Raw genomic sequence first — 22,910 nt, forward strand, 5'->3', positions numbered from 1 at the left:
TGGAATACCTCTTTGGTCAGTTTGGGTCAGGTGTCCTGTCTCTGCTTCCTCCTGGCTTCCCCTCCTCCCTGGCAGAGCATGAGGCTCACAAAGTCCTTGGCCAAACCAAAACAGTACTATCAGCTCTGTTCCCAAGCTGAAAGTCAAAACACCGCACTGCACCAGCCACCAAAAAGGGGAATAATGACTGCTACTGCCGAACCCAGGACACCTATGAATCAGCACTGACATGTTTTAGGCTTGTTGGATTTTCTTTTTCCAGGCAGATGAAAGATCCCTCACAAACATCTTTCAGCTGTAGTCCCAGTATATTTTCCACACTGGATACAGCTACAGATTTCTTATCTTACCAGAAACAGAGGTGCCACAAGGGTTGTGTACAAAGACAGGTAGGAAATAGGGCTGATACTTCTGGATTGCAAATCCCAAACAAATGTAATCACAAATATCTGTTGAATTTAGAGCCATCTAAAAATGACAACTGAACTCAGCTTAAGTAAAAACATAAATAAAAACCAAGTAAGTCTTTATAAGAAAATATTGCTGTGCATGTATAAAACACTTCCTGGGATTGTGATTTTTCCAAAGTGCTGTTGAGTTGAAAGTTGTTTTTCATTCAACAGTTACAGCTGTGGCTCCAGCTGTCCCACCTAAATGTTAGGCTACTTGTTTCAGGAAGCCTCTCACTTTAGGACTGACCTTTCCAAGGGATTCACAGTAACATCCCACTCTTTCGTGCTTCATTATGTATATGACGATGAGCTGAGGGTGGTGGCCAGATCATAAATTGCTAGCAGGTGGTGAATTGATAGATAAGCTGCTCATTAGTTGAAAGACTGGTAGGTAAAGGAAGGAAGACAGGACTGTGGAGGATATAGGCTTGGAGTGTAAAGTCCTGTTAGGGCAAGATGATGAAAGCTCTTGTGGAATATGCTGGCTGTAAGATTTTCTTCCTTAGCTCTTTATACACGTGAACTTTTGTGCTTAAGAGTGCATAAACAGGTTGCTGACCTTGTATATATCCCTGGGGGGACTGCACTATTCTAATCTTAAAATGCATAGCAATGCTGTTTGCTATTGACGATAAAACTCCAAAGCTCTTTCTTGGGAAAGCAAGGGGTGGGTGTTCTTTGGTTAATGCTGACTCTCAGTGCGGCTTGAGATGCAGTTTGAGATGTAAGGCTATGCAGTTGTACAGCAGTGCCGCCTTCCACCTAAATAAGGTTCTCCTCCTTGTTGAAGAAGCTGTTAGTTTTAGTAAGACTGCAGGGTGCCCTGGGATTGATCCTACTTTCCCAAACATGATCAAAACATCATACATGGTTGTTACCTTTGACTTGTACTAAAATCCCTGTGGAGAAATGTTGCAGTTTGTGGCAGTATCTTTTAGGCTATGAATTCTCAAGACAGTAAATGCTTTCCAATATGTGCATGGTCGGTGGAAGCTACTCCTCTGCCCTTGGTTAGCCAGAGCTCACATTTAATGCTTATCAAGATACAGTTTTTGAAAACTGGCCCCTGTGAGAAATACTTTTAATGAGCTGGATTTTCCTGGAAAGAGGTCAGTGCAAACGAGTTAATTTAATTACTTCAACTTAAAGAAGCAGTCTTCCTGTATCGTCACTGAGGATTTTTCTCTTGTTTAAAACCATTTCTGGCAGAAATAGGAGGACTTGAAAATACTTCCGATCAGGCAGGGTTGGCAATCAATGTGAAATTATATGTGTGTTGGCTGGTACAGGAGTGAGATTGGTCTCTCGTCATAGTTTTTGGCAACATAAGATTTACACTCAAAAGAGACAACACTGGAGCCAGGCACAGACTTATGGATCCCCTGTGGCTGTCTCCACACCTATGAAATGAAAATAAATGATATTGGTGATGACGCACCAACTTTAGGCACTGTTCCAGCCGCTGTCCCCAGAGGATCCAAGGGAGATAAGAGTTAAGTATGTGCTCCAGGAAACAGAAGAGCAAACACACAAAGTATGTTAAACCCAGGCTGCCAATCTGCGAAGATGCAAGCCTACCAGGAACTACAGCAGATATGCCAGGGCTTTCACTGTTGTTCTGCAGTAGGAGGTTAATACGGACTTCAGCATATTGTCTGCAATACAAGGCTGGGAGCGGATGACTGGCTGCCTCTTTCTGCGAGGTTCCCTGCTGCAGTGAGTGTAGCCTAGAGGATTTTGTGCCATCTGCAATGGACAATTGTAAAATAGTCTAAGACACAGAAAACTATTCATGTAGCTATTGAAGCATTATTATATGACAGCAAGCACTCTTTTTTTTTTTTCCTTGTAGAGTTGTGAAGTCTGTGTGTCCATGGCTCACTAGAGGAGGCAATGCTCGCTCCTAAGCAAGGGATTTTGAAGGCCTATCACTGTAAACTTTTGGCACTATTCACACTGTAGCTATGCGGTAAGTTACTTTAATGCTGCAGGCAGCTGTATTCCAAATTCTCTGGGCCTAGAGACATTGCAATCATTTGGTATTAATTAATGTAAATTAAAAAATACTTCTGAATATCTGTGGCTAGCTAACACCATTGGTTGGGTGAGGGAGAAGTGGGACTGAGAACTTGCAACAGCAAACTTTCTGACAGTATCCTTGTGTCATTCAGTAAAGGATCACTGTAAGACAGGGTAGCTACTGTTTATTTTCACTACTAGTGACTACTTGCTAGTGATGTACAATATCATCTTAAGTCCCTTCAGAGACCTCTAAGTGAGCTGCAGCTTGGAGGAAAGCTTTTTTTTGGGGGGGTGTTTTTTTGTTTTGTTTTCATTATAACATTAAAACAATGGAAGGAACTAGAAGAGAAGAAGCCAAAAAAATAGACAAGTTTTCTGGATCATCCAAGATCATCTTCAGCTCAAAATTAGAAACAGATGAAGGATGGGGTGAGAACTATTGCTTTGAGGAGGAAAGGACAAAAAAGATTTTCCAACTTATTCTGAAGTTTGCCAGTCACTTTCTCAATAGGGGATCTTTCCTTAAAAATCTGGATTACATTGTGGGGCCACCCTCTGAACCAAAATACTTGTAGCGGTACAGCCTGTGTTATGAAGGTGGAAATAACAGTATATAGGAGTGATAGGAATAAATCCTTAATAGCAAAGCAGGTGGGGTCTTGTTCCAGGTTGTATTAAAACCCCCTCTGAGGAACGTCTCCATGTATCTCTATCTCTTGGTGAAAATACCATTGTAAGAATTTCCTGCTTTCTTCCCATCCAGCACCCTATTCAGCCCTACCTTGGCTGGGATGCACAGCTCTTTAGGAGTCAGTGGGAAACTATTCCAGTGAATCAAAAATGCCTACTAAAAAACCCAATAAGCCAGCCCTGTGCCTGAACTAATTGGACCTATCTACGTTGGCAAGGTAATGCTTCTTCCAGTGGAGCTTGCACGTACCTCCCCGGGCTGGACCTATCATGGGGTCCCATCATGTGCTGCAGATGAGCCTGGTTTGTCTCATGTTCTGGCTCCATCTTTGAGTAGCGAAATCCTGACTGGCTTTGTAAGATCTGGCTTGTAAGTATTAAAGACACACTGAATTATCCTGTGTTCATGTGCTTAAGTGTTCTCCTGATAGGATGACTACTTAGAGCATCATATACTTAAAACGTAGGTAAGTAGGAGGGACATATGAGGATGGATTACCTGTAAATACACACATAATCCTAGGATTGGCAGCCTTGTGGATTCATATCTCCATAAGCCAAGCCTATTGCTGTGAGTCATAACTAGCCCATGAAAATAAACAATCACAGCAGCAGGCAGTGATCTGGTAGTCTGTATAGATTTCTTCTTCTCTCCCCCCCCCCCCCCCCCCCCCGGTTTCCTCTAAGTAAAATATACATCCATAGTCATATTTTTGCTGTTTTTATGAACTTTTCAACTACATGTTTCAGTTGTCTTAATTTTTTCGTTGTTGTTCATAACTTGCATTTTGAGTAGATCTCACCATTTTTTACGGTGAGATCTACAAAAACTTGATACCATTAAAAATACAATGTCTGCAGAGAAAAGCCTCGATATGAAGTTTGCTCAGGGTATTTCAAAGAAAACATAGTTATTGCAATAGCTGTTGAACTGAAATACTTCACATGTGGGAAAGCTTAGTTGAAGAAAGGACTGTTCATACATATAAAGATAGGATATCTATAAAAATAGGCATATAACTTGACCATTTAAACTCTTCAGCATGAATTTAGTGAGACTCATTTCATTTCCCCAGTATTTCATCTGCAGATTTACAGGCACAGACTCTAGGAGAGAGATACAGTTTGTGTGTTCTATCCTGCTTCATCTAGCCTTTTAAAAAGGCTCACGTCAATGAGGTTATCTTTTGGGAGGGCACATCTTCATATGGTGGGAATGGTTTGTTTCCTTTTAAAGTATTTTTCTATTATGGTCCTGTGCTTTACAGAAGTGCCTTAAAAGTATACTGTTGGCAGTTACATTGCTGGCTTTCTCAGTATATTGTTAGCTTATCAAGGCTGGAACTTGCTAGACAAATTCTGTTGTAATGTATGCTTATATCATGCCTCTGAGGCTTTTAAATTCACTGTAACTTAATGCTAACTATCAATAGTATAGTAGCTCCAGTACTGGGAATTCAGATGCTGGAAGATTTGGTTTTTTACTGGGTTCATTAGAAAGTTATGAGGAGTTATATGCCAGAACATATATTTTTTTTCCTCAAGTTTATGTTTTATTTTAAGAAGTCTATATTGACTTCATGCTGAGGTCTGTGTTCACACAAATCAGTATGTGAAGAGCTTCGTCCTGTGTGGCAGCCCCCAGCAGCTTTCCTGCTCCAAGATAAGATTTGTGGTTGTATGGGTGCATTATCCTGTTCAAAAGCTGCCGTGACCTGCATGTAGATGAGCAACCATTGCTCTCCAATGCCACTTTGGCTTGGGATGCTGAAATGGGGCTGAGCAGAGATTTTGGCCCAGGAGCAGGTGGTTAGGCTCAGCTCTGTGGCATTATAGAGGTAAGGGAGTGCAAAGGTGGGGCTGGCTGCTACTGCTGGTAAAGTATCCTGCTGTGGCATCACTTAAGTGCAGGATTTCCAAGCCTATGTGTCCAGCACGGCGGCATGTTAATAGATCCTAAGATGTAATTAAACTTACTGAACGGATCAACATGTTTCTACATTACAGCCATGCTAAAATCCTGTAAGCCACAGCCCTACTTAGCACAGTTTGAGTGTTTCATACCTTTCTGGTTTTACTTCAGGCTGAGTTTTCTCACCTGCTTCCAGCTGGGTCACATAAGTGTAAACAGATCAGTCTGTCTCTAAGTATATGATTCCAGAAAACTGGGAGAGCCAATTCAGTCCAAAACACCATCTGCAGAAATGAAGATTTTAACACTCACAATAGGCTGACCAATCCTATACTGCTTCTGTTTCCTCTCTCCTGTTTTTCATGGGTAAGCAGATCACTTCCTGAAACAAAGTCTAACTTGTTGAATAGATTTTGATGTTCACATAATGCCCCTGAGCAGATCCCAGTTTTAAAACAAAAAAATTGTCTATTCCAAAGTAATGCAGGTATTCACAAGGTTGTTTCACCAAAAGTCAATGTGATTGAAGACTTGCATTTTAAGAAATGGTATTTGTAAAATAATTTAGGTCCTTGAATACCTCATCCTCAGACTTTCTTGTTAATTTTGTCCCAGAAGTTTCCTAATAAACTGAGGACCACAAGTACTCATTGAATTCACTTTTCAAGAGTTATACCTATGTGTCAGACACCTAGGCAGATTGCTGCCAGAGATACACAGCCAAAGCAAAACTGGCTATAACTGCCATAAAACCCAGCTCTGCTGTGGCTCACAGGACTGCTGGTTATGTTCGGATTTCCTGTAGTTTGGTCAGGTACCTGGCATCAGTGATTCAGGTGCTCAGCACTTGGAATAGGGAGAAAGAGCAAGTTTGGGGTCAGGAAGCTTCTGGAGGACCTGATGCTTGATGATGGAGCAATTACTAACTTCTGTGCTTTTCAGGTTTGTCTTTCAGGCAGCTGTAGGGTTCAAGGAACTTGTGAAGAGAAGCAGCAGACTGGTTCTGCCTCTTACTGGGAACGGGATGGGAGGAATAAAATATCTATGGTCACTATACATAGAGGTGTGCAGCCATAATCTTACTGTGGTGAAACTCACTGAAACAATTAAATTTATTGAAGGCAGATATACACCTGCTGAATGCTGAGCCCCTGCCTTCAGGCAATAGGATCACACTCTTCTGGATGGCTGTTACTTTCTACTTACTCTTAAATAGTTCTTAATTCCTCTTCTGGGTAATGTATGACTAAGATGAGTGGGATGTCCAATTACTGCTTGGAGCACAGTTAAAATCATCTTCCCACTGCCTCTTCCTCTGCTTCATCTAAAATGTCCACTCCCTACATTTCAGGGCTGCTGCTATGCAGGCATACTGTATGCATCAGATCTCTTCTGAATGCCAACACGTCCATCCCCTTTGCTCAGCCATTAGTGACAGGATACCATTTGTTTCTCTCACAGTGCTGCTGTTCCTTTCTTCAGTACTGCCTTTTATAAAACTAACAAACTTCCTGACTTTTCCCAAAGAAATCTGCAGCCTGCTGTGTTTTTCTGTAGTTAGCTCGAAGCACTCAGTGGGGTCTGAGTCCCATGTTCTGTGTTTGTTTTTTTCCTGATCACTCAGTACAGTGAGATTTGTGTACAAATTGGGATATTAAAAAGATGCTGCATAACTTCTTAACTGTAGAATGATTAACTTTCTTAGTGTCCTCAGTAATACCATTCAAACCAAGTAAACTTGGATGTTGCTTTTGGGTAAAAACAAGTCTAGGTTGTTCTCTGGTTAACATAGCTGCTTGTATCTGAGCCAAAATGCGATGGGTGTCACTTAAAATGCCTCCATACTTCAGAGGCCAGAAGTTGTGACCCTTCCTGTTACTAATAGGAGTCCAGAGGCAGTTTGAACACGGCTTCAGAAGCTACTTGGAGTTACCCCATCACCTTGCCTAAGTGTGTTGGGATGTGTCATGGTTTAAACCCTAGCCAGACAACTTGTTCACTCACTCCTAGTGAGTGGTGCTGGGCTGAGAGCAATCGAGGCCCCCCCCCCCGGGGCTCTCCCCTTCCCCACTCCCGGAGCAATGGGGAGGAGGATCGAAAGAGTGCAACTCCCACGGGTTGAGACAAGAACAGTCCAGCAACCAATGTACAACACAAATCACCACCGCTACCACCAACGACAACAATGATAAGAGAAAACAACAAGGGAAGAGAATACAATACCACCGGCCAAGAAACGAGTCCCACCTGGAAGCCCGTGTCCTTCCGGGTAACCCCAGTTACCCCCCACCCCGGGCATGACGTGCTGTGGTATGGAATACCTCCCTGGCTAGCCCGGGTCAGGCGCCCCGTCTCTGCTTCCTCCCAGCTTCCCCTCCTCCCTGGCAGAGCATGAGCCTCACAAAGTCCTTGGTCAGGGTAAACATCACTTAGCCACAACCGAAAACGTCGGTATCACCAGCACTGTTCCCAGGCTGGAAGTCAAAACACAGCAACCACGAAAGAGAAAAATGACTGCTACTGCTGAACCCAGGACAGGGTGGAAATGCAATATCATGATATGGTGATACCAAACCAAAAAATGTGCTAGGCTTTGCTTTTTTTTTTCTTTTTTCCTTATTCCTTCCATTTGTCCTTGTCTCAAAGCAGGGTTTTTACTGGTGACACTGTGAGAATTGTACGTGTTGCATTCAGCTACAGGTGAGATGTGAGGGTTTGGGGAACTACTTCATGTCTTTTAGAAGACAGCCTTGGCATGCAAACTTACAGACTGGAGATCTCTGCATCTTAGTGCTGTATCCCACCAGCTCAATCAAGATGCTTGTTTACTAATAGCAGAGGCTTTTTTATGGTGTAAAATGTTCAATTTTAGTTTTATTTAGCCACTGCAGCCAGACTGTGATACCATCATTCACACTGTGCACATCCCTTGGTTTGTGCATCAGAAGTAACTAAAACACCTCTTTCCCAGAGGGATTCCCTTAAAATCTGTTCCTTGTTCTGCAGATAACCCAGCTGCAATCTGTAGATTACTCATGAGGTCATTTTCTGCTTAGTTCATGTGAAGCTGGCAGAATCTGGCACAAGGAACATCTTTATACTGCATATAAAATGGAAAGGCAGTGGATGTGTTTGAAAAGATGAGTGTGAAGGGGCTGGCTTCAGACTGTTTTTTAGCAGCAAAGGGCAAAGTGTGGGTGTGACAGCTGCTGGAGCAGGGGCTGCAGAGCTCTGTGTGGGCAATGCCATCCCATCATGAGTTCCTAGGGGGAGCAGCATGGCATCAGTCAGCTGGGCTGCAGGTGTTTGAGCCTAAACAGATTCCTGGAGATAAATAAATAATTTAGTTACAACATTTGTTTTGAGTCTTCCAGACAAATGCAATTGCAGGTCAAGCTGCTGGCGTTCAGTTTCCCTGCAGAGCTTCACAGTACTTTCTAAAGAAAGTGTGTTCTCAACTTTGTGTATGAAGACTGAGAATGTGACTGAGGACAAAAGGGAAGAAGAGTACACAACTACAGCCTCCTTCAGAAAGCAGTGCTTCTTTTTCCACTGGTTAAGGCCATATAATATGCATCAATGTGACAGAATAACTAAACTGAAGTAGAAACGTATCCTGTGAGAGAACCTCATTTATTATTTTTTCCTGTTAGTGGACATGTGAGGTAGTCCAGATGATTTCAGTGAAAGATGATACTTAGTGATCAACAGAACTGATATCGGGATGTGAGCCATGAACTTCCCATCTTTGCATCTCTCCTCCCTCTGACTTGCAGCTGGCTGGGGGGGTTCTTGCTTTGAAGGCACTGTTTTCAACACACCCACAACCTGTCAGCAGGCCAGATCCTGGCCTGTTGACCCTTTCAAGCCAATGGCACTGCATCTCTGATGTGCCCAGCAGTGCTCTAGGGACACACCACACAGTGCGACCCAGGGGACTGAACCTCCAGAATATCCAGTCTTTCCATAGTGCAGCAGTAAAAAACACCTCACAAAAGTGCCACATTGAATGCTACTAATGTGAATGTTGACTGCTTTTTTTGATCTTTTCGTATGTTCAAGCACATGGCCAGTGTGCTTTATATTTATTTATATAATAGCCCTAAGACTATTCATAACACTGAGGCATGGGGCAGTAATACTCCGCGTTACATCCTTAAGTCTTCTGCAGTTTTCATGCATGGGAGTAGGGGAGTTTTCCCAGCCTTTGCCCTTAACCCCTGAAGGAGCTGGACAAGGAGAGCCCCATCCCTTCTAACAGCCCCTGCAGCTCATCTGAGCTTTGGCAATTCTCCTCCTGAGCAGCACAATCCATTTCTGGGATGGTGAAGAGCAGGGTCAGAGCGCTGTTCCTTGAGACGGGGTGCCTTTCCCAACATGCTGCTACTTGTCTGCATCACACACTGAGCAACATATTTAGCTAGGCCAGATCTGACAACAAACAGAAAACCATGATGTGCTGGTGCATCTCGAATGCTGATCTCCAGCAACAAAACAAGTATCCTTTATAAGCAGGTAGCTCTAACCAGACATGAACACACAATGCTGCTTGTGGTCTGTATCTTGTGTTTAGGCAATATGAGAGATAGTTTAAAGAAAGCCAACCAACCGATCCTGCAATCAGTGGATGCTTTTAGCACCCAATACATGCGTGGTATTTTTGAGCAGGCTGCTTGCTGATGAGTCGCTGTATTACAAGAAACGACCCAAGCTCCGGTGACAGCAGGAGGGGTGGAAGGATGTTTCATGTTTTGCTGTCTTAAGTCTGGACTCTGACTAACCCCAGTGTGGGTCCTTATATCCAGTGTTGAGCTGGCCTCAGTCTCAGCTGGGTACATTGCAGATCTTCTTTCCAGTCCCATGGGATGGGGAAGGGAAGAGTGCAGACTGAGTGCAACTGAGATTAGAATTTGGCCCTTAAATGGCTTTGTTAAACTGTGGGAAAGTGATAGTGTTGCCAACCAGCCAAGCAGAGAATGTACTGAAAGGTCACCACACTAAACACCTCCTCCATTTCAAAGCAGAGGAAGGCCTTTGTGTTAGAAATCCCATTCTCCTAACCAAAATAGAAAATGGCAACCTCCCCTTTTTTGGTTCTTTTCAGGTGTTTACACATCACATGTTATAAAAATATGTAGGAAATTTTGCTCTGCTATCTATAGACTTATTTGCATTAATCCAATATGGGCATATTGAAGTTCAGGACTGACCCCAGCATTTCTGTAGTTCTGGATTTTCCATCTGATGTGGTTTTGAAAAACAGTAGTAAATTGTTGCCTAACTCTTCTGTTTCTAACCACAGCTCATGGATATTCTCCAGGCAGAATGGCAAAAGTTATTCTGAATTTCCTCCTCCTGCTTTTTATTAAAGATTGGTTGATCCTTCTTGGTTTACCTTGCATTTTAGCTATGGTGTTGGGATAAGTCCATTCTATATACATCTAATCAAGTCCTTTCACCAATCTTACCCATGGCATGTTCCAGCATAGATTAACGATGGCCACTTCAGGCACAACCCACATGTGGCAGTTGTGGGTAGAGAACAAGATGTTAAACATCTCCTACAGAGAGAATCAGAGGGCTGGCTGCAGTCTCATTAAGTGTCTTGTACTCTCCCATTCTGAATTTGTCCATTTAAATTCCCCTGAAGAGGGAGTATCAGCTTTCCACAAGAGAAGAAACATTGACTACTTACTGAGCAACAGCTGAAAGCTATCATTTTTAATCTTACCATTTCTTTTGACGTTGGATGCTTACACTGGAAGACACATTTTTCACTACAAACTATTTCTATTTTCTTTGTAGAGCAAATGAAATGATTAAAGCGGGAGCTATTCCCGGTTTACAATCACTTCTTCAAGATGGTAATAATCATTGACCTCAGGTTAGTCTCTCTATAAATTATATTTGAAATTCTGTAAGTTGCAAACAAGCACAGCCTGACTGTCCCTAAGCATATTTCCTAAGAGAGAAAGTTATGTCAGGTTTGAGCAAGACATGGAGCACTACTTACTTTCATTCTTAAATGCTGGTGCACTAAACTGAAATCAAATGCTTGTGTCTCATATGTGAGAAGTATGATGTTTTGCTAGTCATTAACAAGAAAAGCATTCTGGTTAATCTGAGGCTTTTCTAAAGCCTATTTTTGGCAATCGTACTATGAAAGGGAACAGCTGAAATAATAATAAAACTTTATACTTACAGAGAACTTTCATCTGGGAATATCAAAGTAATTTATAAGCTTGGTTAAGCCTATCTTGGTATTTTTCTAGGATGCTGCTTTCCTGTGGCAATTGGTAAGCAAGTAATTTTATCCTGGTTTAGCAAAAGGGTGAACTGGGGCACAGATATGGTAAACAGCCTGTGCAGGGCTACTGCAGCAGATCACAGGGGGTTAGCCAAAATTCATGCACACGGGGGGGGGGGGGGGGGGGGGGGGGGGGGGTGGAATTGCATCGCCCTACTTATGACATGTTTGGGTTACTCTCTGATTTCTGACAGTAGGGAGTTTCTCACTGCCAGAGCCTTTCCCCCATCAGTGCTGAGTATCCCAGTCCTAAGGATCTACATAGAGGCTCTTGCAGCTGCTTGCCTCCCTCTTCATTTAATTTATCCCCCATGGTCAGTCCATAAGTCCCCTTCAGCTATTCAAGCTACTCTCTTCCCTCATATCAGAAAATCAGGCTGTACAGGGGGCACTGTCCCGAGTGAGGAGCCCAGCTGGGACATGCAGCACTCAAATGACAGACTCTCAAAGAGCCATGTTTACTGGGGAGGAAGAGATGCTTCTGCTGAAGTTCTGAAGCGTCGTCTTGTTCTTTATAAAAGCATACCATGGTATCTGGAGCACAGAAATCCTTCAGTTAGAACTGATGAAGGTCTACCTCATGATGCAAAGCTGAGAAGAAATCTCAGTTCTCTGAAGCCTCTTGGCCAGCTGAATATGAGACCACTTCCTATTTCTATGTTTAGGAGCACCCAAAAACCTACAGAGTCTGTCAGCTTCTTAAGAGACACATGCCTTCAAAATATAAGGAGTGGATCTGATCTGTGAGATCTTCAGGTCTCTTTCTTGAAGAAAGTTGACCCCTTGCTCCAAACAGCTCATTTCTGTCTGGAGCTGCAAGTACATCTTTAACATGAAGGTATCTTCAGAGGCTATAAATCAAGCAACTCTTCCTTGTTAAAGGAGGAATTCCTCATCTTTCATGGCAGAGAGGTTGTAAAAGCATAAGGATACTCCCTGTGCTAACCCCAGGGCCTCCGTGAATGGTCTGGGCTGGATCTGAAACAGAATAAACATTGCTCTGGAGAGAGAGATCTTCTGGTTGTGCTCACTTCTGCTGCCCACGTGAAAGTTAACTGTGAAAAATTTAACTGGGAAATCTAAATCTATAGTTTTGTAATCAACCTTTTGGCAGGTGCCAAAGCATAGCCCTATGGACACTTGCAAGAAGATGATGAACTCTACTTGTTTGGTTTTCAGGGTGTCGGACAGGAAGTGTCTAAAGGAATAATCATGAGGTAAAAGGAAGAATTCTGCATTGTAGCTCATTGTCAGTCACACAAAAGGGTTGAAGCAAACATATGTACAGAAGTCTTCAAACCAGATATGTTGAAGGGATTCCAGTCCAGGACATTTTATTAACCTCAACACAACTGATTGCGCTTCAGCTTCACACATGTTTTGATTTGTAACTGCTCAAAAAATCAACAGTGTGTGCATCTCGGGTCCCTGGTTGAAATATTTTGTGAAAGCAAGTGATCAAAAAAGCAGGTCAAATGCCTCATTCTGTCTTGCTCAAACGTGTTCATAATCAGAATAATTCTTGGCTTTTGTTTGACTTTATACTTTTTATCTTTTCTTTTTTTCTTTAATCTCTATAGAGGAACAATCTGTAACATTTTATGAACTCAAGGACATTTTATTTAGTCATCTGTCTAGACATGTACATGCACAAATTAATTTTAGTTACTTCAGGATGTGCGTAAAACTGACAGGCCAAAATATTGAACAAAGTCCTTTTATTGGTTGTTACCTGCGTGAAGGGCATTAATAAGGTTGAAACTGAGATATTAGGGTAAGTTAGTGAAAGGAAAATTCTCACACAAAGATGAAGGCTCACCTTCCATAGCTGAGACATGGTTTTGGACTGATGGTTCACATGTGCTGGGGATGTTTTTATTAAGAATATTGTTATAGTGTGTTTTTTCTCCAGCAGTTGCTCATGAGAGTGAAGGACACGTTATGTCACCTTTGGACTGTTTACAGAATCTTCTTTTACTGAGTGTCCAGCCAATTTACAAACAATTGCGCTGTTAATTACAATTTTATAACCTTCTTGAATGCACAGGTTCTCTACAATGTGTGTGGAAATGTACCTTCAATAAGTACCTTTAATGGCCTTAGGAATAAGCTGATTAAAACCAGCTATTTTAAAATGTGCAATATCACTTTAAATCAGAAAGCTTTCATATGTCTTTGATTCTGTTACCATTAATTGTTTTCCCTTGAAATCTGCTATAATTTATGGGAAAACATTAGTCTGTTGTAGAATGACATGAAACTAGGATTTTGTAATCCTTCTGAGCACTATTAAAGGAAATAACAATTGTGGGAAATTATTTTAGGACAAGAAAATGTCCTTATTATCATTGTGTCCCATATACATTCCAATTGCCTGTAATAACTTGGCTGTTTGGCAATTAATGCCTTTTATGGGAATTTTTTTGGTTAGCTATAGACTCACCTTTCACACGGATGATATATCTCAACCGTAATGTATATTTCTATTTATATATGCTTACCTGTTGGGCTGATTTTTCGTTTGATGATCATTGAATGGTAAGATTAATTTCTTTCTCTGCTCCCTTTGACTCAAACATTATAAAAGTTTACAGTACTTCAAAAGTGGCTAACATTTGGTTTCTGTTTGGGATGAAGTTCTGAGCCAATATTTTTTTTCCCCTCTTTCTCTCCTCCCCCTCCCTCATCCCCCAACCTGCCTGCCTAATATCTGAACAATTTAACTGTGTGATTAATGTAAAACAAAGATCACCCAGGCTTTCATTCTAAGATGAATGGTACTCCAAACATAATGTAGTGGAAAAGCCTTGCTCTTCATGTTTTTTTTCCTGAGCATGCTGGATGATCTGTGTGAGAGGGACTAGTGAAAGTAACGCTGTGTTCCCTGCAAGGTTCTGTATGATGATAATATTATTTTTATTGATATTGGCTAGCATCATTCAGAACCTTTAATCAAAAAGAAAAAGTGATAAAGACATCTTTACGATACACCATAGCCTGTATGCGATAAGCATGAGAAATATGGAAAAAGATTAAAGACGTAGTATCTTGGCCTCAGAGAAAAGGGCCTTTGTCCTGTTAAAAATAAAGTTGAACAGATGTGCTCATTTAGGCATGGCAGCCCTCATTTTCTCATCAAACGAATCTCTGGTTAGGCTTTTAAAATTAAAACCTTAATTTGAACTTTTGTCTTTGAGCTCCCATAATGCTTGTTACAGTGCTCTGTGGCCGAGTTATGCAAGGCACTTCAGCTCATGCTTTTGTTCTGCACCTGAACAGTCAGAACAAGCTGCAATTAAATATATGCCTGAATTCCTCACCAAAAAGTGTCAAGGTTTGTCTGCTCACCTGTTCCTATGAATGAACTTTGTAGCTGTGTTGCAGTGAGGCAGGCTGACAAAAACCCAAACAGTTGTAGGTGCAATTGTCCTAATAGGAATTGCTCAATCTGTGCATCTATTGCTCTGAAAATGCCTAAAGATTTAAAAAAAAAACCAAAAACCCAAACCTTTTCTTTTTAAATATGTAAAACACCAACCTGGTCACCTGCCCCTGCAGCACACCAGTGCTGCGTATGCTTGCTGCTTTTGAGGATGAGTTTTGTCGGAAGCAACAGCATCTGGCAGGGAGGATTCTGCATTTACAAATTAAAGGTTCATGTGGTTAACCGAGCTCTCCTACTTCAGGGTCAGACACAGCTTGTGGGAGCATTTTCTCATTAGTTTTTTCAGTTTAGAATGGACTGAATGTATTGGCATGTAGGACTGCTGAGAGGTTACATTTGAGAGTGGGATTTTAACAGGAATATTTGCATACAGCTGCGCGCTCTGGAATGAGTAAGTGTTTTCCATTCACTCTGGCAGCTGACTGTAGGTTCCTAGTTTGAAGTATAGAGGAGAAAAGGGAAAGCTGTAAGAACTACACGTTAGGACAGCAAGAAGCTTCTGAATATATCCTAAAATAAGACCTTCAGTTACGCACCAGGCATTTACTCCATCAGTGTGACTCCATTAAGTTGACACACTGTGAATTCCCACCCTCTTCTGCATTTTTTGCAGCAGAACCATAACTCTAGGAGAATATATATTATTAATTTGTTTTGTTTCCCTGTTTTCTCTATGCAACCATCATCTGCTTTTGAATTCTCTTTAGGGGGAGTCCACCTTTCAAATACTTTTTTCCATAGGGTATAACTGTTCTTTCTTGTCTATCTGGAAACATTCCTGGCTTTTGCTGGGAGAGTGTAATGGAAAAAGAGCTGTTCGGGTTTTACAAGCTCTTAAAAAATAATACGATTGCCATTAAGTGGAAACACTTTTAATGCTTTCCTGTCCTAGATGGGAGTTATCAGTGTTGACAGAAAGCTTCAGGGGGTGGAGAAAATAGGAAGTAGTCTTCAAAGTGAAGGATTATATTTGTACCCAAGCATTTAGCAGTTCAGATGCTAATAGTTTATCTACAAATCAATAGGAAAAAACATGTGGCAACATTATACTACCCACTGAAATCCTATTCCATTCTTTAGGATTATGCCCCAGGATTATGGTGAGTAGAGAAACCAAGATGGCTTTATGAAAACCTTCAGTGGTATTTCACATCCGTCATTCCCAAACGATGGTGGAGGAGCCTGTGGTGGTCTGGGATGCCATAGCCCTTAGATCATGCTGATTCCTGTGAATTGGAGATGGAAGGGCTCCACTAGAGATCTGAAGTACACATCCTGTCCCCCAGGTTTTGGTGCAGTGCCACAGCCTTTTCCCTACACTGGGATCTGGTGTGCAAAATGCATCCTTTGATGCAGCTTGGTGGGCTGTATCCCAGGCTGCATGTCTGTGTGGTGGTTGGCAAGGGAAAAAAAGGCATGTGTAGAGCCATTATGCACCTATATCCAGTAAATGGCCTGAGTTCTTCAGACCCTTATATTGATGGGAGCTGAGGCGAGCAAAGATGAATGATACCCTCAATACTCATTAAAGTACAGCAGAAAGCTCCTAGGAGGAAGATTAAGATTGTCTGGCCTCTGCTGTCTAATGACTCTTTTTCTGGTGAGTGTCAAGCTGAATTTGTCATTGTGTCTCTTTGTTTAAACATTGGCTTTCAATTTATTACTCAAAGGATCCAGCCTCAAATTGGAGATGGCTCATTATTTGTCCTTCTTAATGGTAAACTGAGCTGTGCACACAAACATGTCAGAAACAGCTGGGGGTAAAATGCTTTCTAGTCTGGCAGCCCATCACTTTATGTTGGTGTCACTTGATTAACATAAACTGTCAGTGATCATGGCAATTAGAGAAAAGTGCAAACTTATTACCTAGAAACTCAAGACAGTTGTTATTGCTTTGGTATGGCACTAGGATGAAGGAAATTACAGCTCTGTGACCATGATGCCTGGTGTTGAGATCTGTGTAAGGATAAACTAGAAAGCCTGTTTCCATTTCCCAGCACTTGTATCAGGGGGGCTTTGGCCTCTTTGGACACAGACCACTTTTCAGGCACCCAGTAGACATCCCCCATAAATGTAGGATCTTCCAGGGCTTTTTAGAGACTGTGTTGGCCCAAATCAAAAAACAGCTCAATGTTAGGCACAAGTAAATAGACAATGTTCTCTGGAGACACAGCAATGCTGTTTCCAGGTCCTGGTAGGCTGGCTTAGTACTAGGGGTAGCAGTAGGCAATAATATAAGTCTATCCAGTATTACTTGCCCTTTGTAGTACTGTGTGTCACATTAATTTTTGTTGGCTGCAGAATATTCTAAACAACGAGTAGCGGATTAAGCCTACAAAAAGAAGCCTAATATTTCTGGTTTACAATCTAAGCAGTGTCCCCCAGGTATCCTTCGCTTTTTTCTCCATCACTTGGTGAAATGGAGCTACATGTACCTACTTGAAGGAAGCCATGTGGGAATGAAAGCATCCAGACAACAAAACATGTTGCTGTTAGAGCATGCAGATCAGGTGTGAAGGACCTAAATAAACGTCATTTACCCTAGGCAGCAGACTGCACAGATTACTGTGTGCATTCAGCATTTTCCAGAAAAGTTATGGGTTTTATGGATGATGAAAATTTCCTTTGTTGTATAACAAATTGCAACAGATGATCAAGACTAAGCTATGCTCTCAGGGTTTCATTCAGTGCTGGGATGTTTCTTCTGATGTGTAACTATCTCCCAAAAGTAAGCCTCTATGCTTATCTAAGTCACAGCTACCATTTCTGCCCTTTCCCCCTCAACCCTCAATTAAAAGTAATTTTAATCCATGAGCGTATGTGAGAGTGATACCATTCTGCAGTCAGAAATGTTTGCGGGTTGGGGTTCTCTTCAGCCTCCTTATACTTACTTGTTTATTTCTTTACAACGTCATGTTTCTGCTTGGAAATATCTTCGGCTACACAGGAAGAGTATCCATTGCAATTTATTCTTCCTGACCTTTTGTGAATCCAAAATAGATGGCTTTTTGGAAAGAAACCAGAGGCTCTCCTCTCCCTTCAAACAAATCTGACCTTATAGTTGTTTCTTGTGAAGACAGCAGAAGCTTCTCTTTGAGTCAGTGAAAAGGAAGCAGGAAAGGGTAAAATTTTTTTCCTATGCTGATGTTACTATTTTTTTTTTTTTTGTTTTGGTTTTTTTTTTTTTTTTAGAGTATTTAGATATCCTTTAAAGGAGACTGGATTTCTCAAACCGTTTTCTGTTATTGACTTGACTGCTTTCCTTGTCATGCCCTACGCGCTCAGCTTTTTGTTGCTTTAACTGAGTTTCTGGCTTCCCAAAACTTCTATACATATGTTCAGTCTCCTGGATCAGTCTGCTCCTGTTCCTGTTCCTCCATATATTCACTCTCCTGTTCACAGCCCTGTTACAGCTGCTGCTGTTCCCTCTAATGTGTAGCCAGAAGGGGTGAAAAGGGCAGAGGCTGGACTGAACTGATGAAGTCAATGGTTGCAAGCCCTCTTGCGAGAATTCTGGCGTCAGCTGGGATCATGAGCTGGGAGTCCAGCAGCAAGTACTGTACAGAAAGTGCAGTGTAAGGCATTACATGGGAAATAGAAGAAATAAATCCTGCCAGCTGATGTGAGGGTTCAGTGCTCTGGCACTTTTATGGTCCTGGTGGTCACAGGGAGGTGTTTCCCAAGCACAGCATCAGCTTTGCAGCCTATGCCGTTCAGGTGGGCTGCTGGAGCATGTAGATTCAGGCGGTGTTACGTGTATGCCTAGAAGTCCCAGATAAGCTCTGGTATCGTCTTTTGCACTTCTGATCTCAGCTCCAGTTTTTACCCGGGAGCTCTAAACTTTGTCTAGGAGAAAGTCAACTAACTATATGCATAACTTTTTGCTTTTTGACACTGGGGTTCTGCGTTAGGAATAAGATGATAAGCTCTGGTGGGCAATGACCGTGAAGTTCTCAGTCTTAACTATGTGCATCTGTTTTATCCAAGTTTGAGGCTTCTTATTGTGTGAGGTACTTTAAAATCAATCTGTAAAATGAATGAGTAATGAACCGTCCTGCGCATTGTTGGGAAAAACAATGCCTTTGGAGGAGTTCAGGAAAGGTTCCTTTCTGACAATTATTTTTAACAATGTGATACAGTTTAGCTGAAAGTTGGGGAACAGCCTGGGGCAAGGGGAGAAACATTCCTCCCTTTGGTTAACCTTGCTCGGGAAATGTGAATCACTGAACTAAATAAAGTTTGTAAGAGATGCTTTGAAAATACTATGCTACGCCCTATAATTCACCCAAGAATGAAGGAGGAGGGAAAAAAAACATCAAAAGTCCTTGCTTCTTTTTATACTGCTTCCTGGCACATTTCTGGTTCTCCCCCCCTTTCCTCCCCCCAGTCTTCTCTCTGGTTTTGTTTTTGGGTTTTGTTCTGTCTTTTTCTTTTTCTTTTTCCTCATTTTAAAATATGCTTTTCACTTGGTGAAGCTGGTACCATAACCTTAACAACAACCTTGGTGTCTACAGACAACAACAATGATGAGAAATGCCATGGGAGAAGGGCGTCCTGTTGGGATCAGAGGACAACAAAGACAGTTCTTCAACATTTTTATTAGGACCTCATGATGTACACATGAAAAATTAAGTTCAGAACATTAACTGCTCTTCAGATGGCGCCGTTTAAATCTGGAGGATGTTAACATTCCTGCTGCATGACAAAGGTCTGCCACCCCCTGTGCTGATACTCATCCTGCTCGAATGGGCTATAACATCTAAGGATCAACAGAGGCTGTGGCACCAAATCCTGCTTCAAGGCTACTTTCTAAGATATATCTTGGGATTTCCCAGCATTCCTTATCAGGGTCAGTTTGCCCTTGAGGGCTAGCTCTTTGCCGGGCGCCAGCTGTTTCATCATTTGCACACATTTGGATGTATGCTTTGGCAGAGAGGATAACTGGTGGTGGAGAAGGAAAGGCAGCAAGAAAGTATGGAAACAGCTTTCGGTGTTGTTTTAACGGCCACTGTTGTAGTCAGGTGACATCATTGCAAAAGAGTGTAACCTGTTTGTACAGATAAATCCATCTGCTGGTCCCCCTCATGCTGGCTTGAGTGGAGCACTGGGAGCTGGGGGTGGCATGTGGTGGCTGGGTAACAGCAGGTGGTGGGAGGCCCTGGGCTTGTGGACAAAGTGGTCCACAGCTTCAGCCCCTGGGGCAGCAAGGTGTGAAACCCATCCCTGTGCTGTCTGCCTGGTGCTTGGTCTTACTTGTGTAATAGACGTTTGGCAGTGGGACCACTTGGAAAATGTTCCCCTGGAAAATGCCCAAATCTGCCCTACTTAACAGCAAAGAAAGCAGCAGTGCAAATTAACAGTCTGATTTTCCCATCCTTTCTAAAAAGCCATTCTGCCAGGGTGACCACTGCTGCTGTGCCCTTTCCCTGGCCCTGACATACATCTTGTGGGCAGCTTGGAGGGACTGGGACCTGTGGGTGAGCAGCTGCCTGGGCTTTGTGGGGAGGTGGCAGCTCTCACTGCCAGACAGGCACCAGGAGAGTGGGATGGGGCCACAGAATTGGCTTGTCATCTGCTTTTCCATCTCTGCTTTGCTGCTTAACCCCTCACCCCTCCTCATAAAAACAAACATGCACAGCCTGACTTCCAGGTGCTTTTGCTGGTTAAATGCCCATCACAGCAGATGTAGCCAGGGGAGGGCTGGAGCCGCCTGTAATCTGGGAAGTAAAGTGGATTTTCTCCCCAGGGCGCCGAGCTCTGCGGCCACTATTTAGCCCAGGGGCTGGACTAGCACACATGTGGCTCAGACATTCCCTATGGAGCAGTAATGACCTTTGGATCTGTAGCTTCACTGTCCCCAGTCCTGGTGCTTTCCCATCTGGTTCCTGCTATTCCTGTAAATCCCTGCTGGCTGTTTAATAGCAAGCAGAGAGTTTCAATGAAGTTGAGGTCACTTTGACTCACCAAATATTGCTGCTTTCTAAACTGGAACCAGACTGAGCCGAGGGCAGCATTTGTTGTGGGGGGAGCAATGGCAAAGAGTCCTACGACTCCTCGTGCAATATTGATCACAAGCCCACAGCCTGAGCTAGAGGTTTGCTTTGCATGAGCTTCAGCCTCTGGAGCATGCTTATGAACATGCCGCTGAGGGGACCATATTGTATTTAGGTGTGGGGTTTATGCCAAAATCCTTAAATATTTTGCATTTTTTGTTTGTATGGTTTCCATGTACATGCTATTTGTGTATACTGAAAGTTGCTTGATGTGCCCAGCCTTTGAATCAGCCTGTCCCTATGAGGAATATGCACAAGCACCCAGTGGCCCAGCATGAGCAAAGAAATTTCCTTATATCTTTAAGGTCAGCGAAAGCTGAAAACAGATGATTTCTGACAACCGCTTGGCTTGCAGATCTGTCGGTAGCACCAAGGCTCTGTGGCCAGTTAAGTGCTACTGAAACAACCCTTCAGCTTGGCTGTGTTTTACTTTGGGGCTCTGGCTTCATTGTGCAGTCTCTGAGTGCAGTCTTATGCCAGGACTGCTGTGCCAGAGACAGCTGCACAGCCAGGCTGCGCTCTTGGTCTGAGGACAAAAGATCTGAAGCTCCTCTTGAAGGCAAAGCTTACATGCCCTGCAGAAGAAGTGATTATGCTGTCCTTTTACCCACCACCCACCTCTTATTTTAGTCCTTCTTTCCCTCTTAAGAAAGAAATAGGGGAAGGTTTGTGGGAGAATAGTGTTTGCGGATCTTGTGCAAAGCACATTGACAAATGACAGCTGGAGAAGCATGACAAGGCATATAAACTTGAGCTAATGGAAACCTATGTGCCAGCTGAGTGTTTATTCAGGCCCGTCATTGTCAACAGAGACCCCTTTACAAGACAGGTATTGTTTGTAGTAACAAGTGCACCATGAAGAGGAATGTAGCTTTGAATTCTATGGATTTGCGGCTTTAAAACAAATTAAAAAAAAATAAACGTTCTTAACCCATCCTTTCAAGGAATAATGATAGCACTGAAATACCTGCTTACATGTATGGGTATTTCAGGTTTAATCGGTCTACGTTTCATAAATCAAGTTCCCTCTTAATTGCATTCTTTGCATTGGTACTGTTGAACCCACGTTACTGTCCCAAGCTTACATATCCAGTTTGCTGCCTTGAAGCTGCATCTTTTGACATTACTGATATCAGAAATATAAAGAAGCAAATAGTAGTGTCCCAATGTTTTCTCTCTGCAGCTGAAAAGGAAAGACAGTTTGAGCAGACTGTCACCCTTTACTCTTCCAGACTTTCAGCAAATGTCTCTCAGCTAAGCAAACAATAGCGAGAGTTCATTTGGAATTAAATTCACTGGTTTGCAGCCACTTAGACAAAACCCATACAAACTCTGAAACACAGCATAAACAGACCACTAAATCTTGCATCAAGGCTGCATTGGGATGCACCATATCCATTCTGTAGAAGTAAGAGGGAAATACCCAAAGAGTTTTGCTGACCTTTGAATGAGTTTGACATACGCCTTTTTATCCTTTTTAAAAATAAAAACACCCTACAGCTTAGAGTTCTGCTGACCTGTGAACTAGATAGCAGTTGAGAGGGTGAGAGCTCAGTGGATCTGAATAGGTCTAGATACTCAATATGGATAACAAACTTCATCCACATTGGGCAATTTAAAATAGCCTTCATGTTTTGGTTATCTGATCTCCTGAGTTGCATCAGGAAGAAATGAGCATGCAATGGCACACACTGGAGATTCAGGGTCAGTCTGTTTCTGATTCCACTCTGGCTTTCTGAGGCAGATACTTAATTTCATCACACCCCTGTTCCTTCTACTTTAAACCAATAATCACACACAACAGTACCTCCCTCAAAAGGGTACCATAAAATTTAATTGCCTGTGAAATTCTTGGAGATCTTTTGGAGAGAAGATCTCTTCAGAGACACACATCTGTGCAAGGAATCAGGTACTAGTTTAAATTATGAGCATAGCCATGCAGGGAGTTTTTTGCTGTGAGAGAGGAGTCCTGCCACAAATGCTGTCTCTTGTTTCCTGGCTCAGTGGGTCTTCTACAGTGATTGTGCCA

At 42.4% G+C, this 22,910-nt stretch overlaps 2 long non-coding RNA genes across 2 annotated transcripts; both read left to right on the plus strand.

The window, feature by feature from the left end:
• The first annotated feature begins 803 nt into the window (after positions 1-803).
• On the plus strand, positions 804-9,089 carry LOC134171162 (uncharacterized). The gene is made up of 3 exons (XR_009967524.1): positions 804-939; positions 2,307-2,421; positions 8,451-9,089. It is a non-coding gene; the product is annotated as an uncharacterized LOC134171162 (long non-coding RNA).
• A 31-nt stretch (positions 9,090-9,120) lies between these two features.
• Positions 9,121-17,547, plus strand: LOC134171163 (uncharacterized). Its single transcript, XR_009967525.1, has 3 exons — positions 9,121-11,372; positions 15,909-15,928; positions 17,478-17,547. It is a non-coding gene; the product is annotated as an uncharacterized LOC134171163 (long non-coding RNA).
• The last annotated feature ends 5,363 nt before the right edge of the window (positions 17,548-22,910 follow it).

Source organism: Pezoporus occidentalis, unplaced genomic scaffold, assembly GCF_034315485.1.
Source record: "Pezoporus occidentalis ecotype Australia unplaced genomic scaffold, CSIRO_AGI_Poc_V1 ctg4, whole genome shotgun sequence".
Lineage (NCBI taxonomy): Eukaryota > Metazoa > Chordata > Aves > Psittaciformes > Psittacidae > Pezoporus > Pezoporus occidentalis.